This window comes from Phasianus colchicus, chromosome 2 (assembly GCF_987193195.1).
Source record: "Phasianus colchicus chromosome 2, bPhaCol1.hap1.1, whole genome shotgun sequence".
Lineage (NCBI taxonomy): Eukaryota > Metazoa > Chordata > Aves > Galliformes > Phasianidae > Phasianus > Phasianus colchicus.
The window spans coordinates 77,132,190-77,137,228 of NC_143437.1; the positions used below are offsets into that span (position 1 = coordinate 77,132,190).

Below are 5,039 nucleotides of genomic sequence, written 5' to 3' on the forward strand. Positions count from 1 at the left end.
AAGAAGAAAAAGAAAAGGAAATGCTGAAGCCTTTCTATTGTTTTCCTAAAACAAAACAGAGGATCTGTTGATCTTTGCAAAGTATTACATTTCTTGAAAGATCAAGGAGCTGAGACAGTTAATATGATCTCTTCGAGAGAGCTTTAGTAGCAGAAAAGGGGTTTGCTGAAGGCATTTTCCTATACTCGGATTTTAGATAATTTAATACACAACAACTAGGATGACACGCTATTATGGAAAAGGTCATAATTCATTCCAGTCCATCTGCAAGCCAGGAATGCTAGGATTTGTATAAGTCTTTTGTAAAATGGCCAATTTCATGTAGAGCATGCAAACACTCAGAATTGCAACTGGCAGGAGACAAAATTCACTAACAGCCAAATGGATTTAAACTCAAATTCACTTGGGTTACTGTCTTCTATACTAGATAAGCACTAAATTAAACTTTACCAAAAAAAAAAAAAAAAAAAAAAAAAAGACATCAAAGTAATATTTTCCCATGAATCCATAGACATTAATTCAATCTAAACTGCATAAAACTCAAGGTTTTGCATTTTTCATTAATATCTGATGCAGGCTTGTTGGTTTTCAAGCTATCCTGCCTCTTCCAGGCCTGTAGAGGAACATATGCACTAAGGTCCTTGGTGTACTTACAGCTAGCAGCTTACTTACTAATTTTAGATGTTTTTCCTATTTGTAAATGTTCCTTTAACCAAGTGTGATTTGACTGTTAATTTCTTTCTTTTATTTGACACCATAGCTGGCATAATGTGCTTCAGGTTACAGACTGGGCACACAGTAGTCATTGCAAGAATCTAGAAAAATCTGCCTAAGATTTGAACTAAAATTTCCAGTCATTGGCAATGAATTCATAGATAAAGACACATCCTTGTTGCAGATAAAGATATATCCTTGTGTTTGCGTGCTTCACTGTAACTACATAACGTCATTATGTTATATATGGCTAATGCTGGAAGTACACATTTTAGTTTGGTGCTGAATCAGGGACTTATTTATTACCAGAAAAAAAACCTTAAAATGCTCTGTAGCATGCTTCTTATTTTAGAATAAAGAATAAAAGGGTTGGGATTTTTTCTTCATTTTATTTACTTGATCTATATATATTTTAGCATAAATGTGGACTTGATATCATCAGCATAGTTTATGAATACATTTTATTTCTAAGAAATGGATTATTGCTTGGGAAATGTTTAAGAACAAACAACCAAACAAAATCCTAACTTTTCAGTTTTATTTTTAACAGTTAAAATAGGAGATGCCATTCCAAAATATCCTTCCTTTTGTTTAGAAAACAAATTGTTAAAAACAGTTTTCTGACCTTAAGTGTTCCTAAACTTTTAGGTTTTAACTGTGCTATCCACAAAAGATGCCAGAATTTCTTAAGCTTAGGCTAACCTGATCTTTTCCCCCCGAATTACAAACAGATCATCTATCCTAGAAGCACTCAACAGAAAGACAAAGCAGTCACAAACCTCAGCCTGAGAGCAGTAGCAAAGCAGAGCTGTTTTGCAGTTATGGTGGAAGTGACCCTTAAGCAGCTCTCCAGACCACAGGAAGGCAGGAGTGCGGTTTCTCCTTCATCTCTCTTTATCTTGGTCTGGAAATGGCTACACATTGAAATCATTCATCCCACCCCAACACACGTTCTGCAACCAAAGCAGCTATTCCACCCTGCCACTGCAGCTTGATGCGCTATGGGTGGACCAGCATGAATTTCTGCCCACCTTAGGGTGGACTGGGGTATAAGGTGCCCACATATCAGTTGTGGCTCCATCCCATAGGGAGATATCCCCACTGGCTGTCCAGAGCACATGGCTGGTGCAGCAGCCATCTCAGCCATCCAATATTAATCCTCTGCTGCATCTGAGCCAGAGCCCCAAGAGTCCGCAGGGCAGAATAGCCATATAATAGCAACCTTTCTCAAGTACACTCTAAATTTGGCCAAGTCAAGCAGCTGCAGTCCTATGTTAGTCATTTGGCAGGCGGTTTGATCCTGCAATTTGTTGAGCACACATAGTAGTCCTTTAATGTAGTCCATTAAACAAGTTTCAGTGTATGTGAGTGGCTTTGGATTCGGTGGGAATACTTCAGCAACTGAGCAGTTTGGGTTTCAGGAGTTCTGTCCTGTTGAGTACGTGGGAGTTTTGCCATTGAATTCCACTGGTGGGGGGTTCTTCTAGATTAGGAGGACTCTGTAGAAGAGCAGGGAAAAAAACGCTTGTAGGCATCATGTGTGATTAGCTTGGCATTTCTGTTCTGCAAAAGGAAAATTTTCCATGTGCAAAATGTGCATTTTAACTTTAAAATGTTGCAATTATAGTCACTGTAAGCGTCTCTTTCCTGACAGATGCAGACTAATTTTGAAGATGTCAAGCACTCCTAGGTACAAATAGCCCAGCGCTGTTTTGGCAGCATGACAACAACATGGTGGTTCCAGCACCCCTTTGCCAAAACCTACAGGGCATACAAGCCATAGTACATCCAAACTGCCCTTAAGATACTTCCAGAGCAAACCTAGATTTGTTTTACATTAAGACCCACTGGAGTAAAACGAGAGTGAGTCAAGTTAAAGGTATCACATGCTTGCAAAGGCTTAACATGCCGTTTTCTCCTAAATCCACCCAAACACATTCTTCTGGTTAATCTTGAGAATCCAGGGAACAAAAAGGCACTTCACGTAGTGTGGCTCATCTGGATAACGAAATATCCAGAGGATAAACGAGGGATTAGGTCTGGGGAAATGCTCTGATTTGCTGTTGTTTGAAGGCTGGATAAGTTAATAGTGTCACTGGTGAAGATAATCCAAAGAATTTCAGAGATAAACAGAGGCTGAAATGTTCCTGGGTTAATGGATAGCTGATGTTACACCTTGTTACTCCTTTTTAAAACTCTGCACTTATAAAGACTGTCAACAGCAACGGATACAGTGGACGGAAGGGTGCTCGTGTCCACCAGACAGCTCAATTTTTACCAAACTACCACATATTCTTTGACCTGCAGATACTTTTCCACACATGCTATACACATCAGTGCTGACCTACCCCAGTTTGGTTGCACATGGCTATTGCCGCTCACAGAGCACCAACAGTGGGCTGGAGGATCTGCAGTCAAGCAGAAGGAAAGGTCACTACTGAAATAGCTTTCAAAGAAGAGGGCTGTCTGCAGCAGCAGATGCATGTCCTCACATACACTCCTGTGTCCCCCCAAAGTCAGGGGACTGCAGGAGGAGCAGATGGGGCTGCCTGCACAGAGCAGCAAAAGAAAGGTTCAGAAACACCTTGGGCCGGAGAGAGGGGTCGAGGACAGAGGAAATACAAGTACAGCAGAATAAGCTTTGCTCATTATCAAGGTTTGGAAGCTGGTTTGTCTGCCTATTTCTCCTCTGATTTGTAAATGCCTCTTTGAAAAGGAGACTTATAAGCCATTTAGGATAAGTATATTTTAAGAGTTAAAAGAGGCAGAGTTGGCCAGCCACCCTAGGATAAAGCGACCATATTGATCAGGTTTTTTAATAGCAGAAAAACAAAACAAAACAAAACAACAACAACAACAAATCTGTGTTGGTCAAGTAATTTCTTCCTCCTGAAGACAGCAAAAATATTAACTGAACAACTTACTTGGCTATTATTTAGTCAGCTGTAGTTACAGCTGAATTTATGTCTGTTTCCCTCCTCATTGTTATGAGAGTGTCCCTTGGGATCTAACAGTGTGAGATAGTACAAAAATACTTTTATTTTACTTTATTTTATTGCCTACACCCAAATGCTTGGTAATTGCACTAGGTTTTCTCAACACGACAAAAGGAGAACATGCTGAGTGTGAATTTTAATTGCAAAAATTATTTAAGAAACAAAAACTTCATTTTCCTTAACTGCTAACCTGTTGGACACCAGCAGATAACAAAGAAAAATGTCACCTAGAAAGAGATGTCCAGCCAACACATCAACTGGCTTGAATGAGATAACAAAGTACCTAGAATCCAACTTTCTAACACAGATCTTAAGGTCATCAAGGTGAGGTCAGTTCCAAGCAATCCAAGTCTTGAACCCACACAGCAGGCTGGAGGATTTGCATTGCAAGGCATCCGTATGGCCCCCTCTCCACATGCACACACCAGGCATGCACAGCATTTTCACAGCGCTGGGAAAAACAATCACAGTGTGAAATGAAAAATGCAGCAAAGCCAGCAGGTGTCTGGGGACATAGCAGCATTTCCTCCCTTTATTCTTTTGCTTTTTCCTTCTGCTTTCATCCACCTCTTCCCTGGTGCACTCACATTCACAGCCACCCCTGGCTGTGTCACCGCTAGGCAACAGCCCTCCTCCTGTCCCTACGCACACTGGCAAGACATGAGGATTCATGGGCTGAATGTGGTCTGCCCACCCAAAAGGATTTTGAAATATTCCCTCCAGGGTTAGCAAACAGCAGCCCTAAGAGCCCAAACTCCACGCTGTAGCCCAAACACCACTTACTGTAATCCCTTGCTGCCTTCCGTGCTTATATAGCACAGACCTTCTTGAGTTACAAGACACTTTGAAGATCTCACCTTCTCCCATTACTTGTCTTTTACATAAAATGTCCACAGATGTGAGTCTGCCGGTGTGTCAGAGGACTGCGGTTAATAATTTACAAACCAATGCTTCCTATTGGGCACGCTGTGTAACGCACGGGAGTACAGGAGTGGGCTGTCTTGCTGCAGGAGCACCCTCTGCTGACAGGCGGCAGCCCCGAGGTAGGATGACGGCCACCCAGATCAGGGTGGTGGTTGGATTATGGCTATTAAACCCCTCACCCTGCAGCAAGCAGCAAGGCTTCTTGTCCCCAGCAAAGTACAAATGAGCAGGACTCTGGTGGAAATATCCCCACGCGCAATTCTTGAGAACCCCACACAATGCAGCCCCAAGTTGTGAAATGTCACTCGCAGGAAGCCCGGAGTTTCTGTGTGCACGCTCCAGCAATCACACTGAAAAGGCTCTTCTTGAGCCAAAGCCACAAGGAAGTAGTCTAGACAGCTACAC

At 41.9% G+C, this 5,039-nt stretch overlaps 1 long non-coding RNA gene across 1 annotated transcript; it reads right to left on the reverse strand.

Moving 5' to 3' along the window:
• Positions 1-1,284: 1,284 nt before the first annotated feature.
• On the reverse strand, positions 1,285-4,599 carry LOC149919123 (uncharacterized). Its single transcript, XR_016464784.1, has 3 exons — positions 4,494-4,599; positions 3,063-3,122; positions 1,285-2,213 (listed from the first exon to the last, which is right to left on the reverse strand). It is a non-coding gene; the product is annotated as an uncharacterized LOC149919123 (long non-coding RNA).
• Positions 4,600-5,039: the final 440 nt, after the last annotated feature.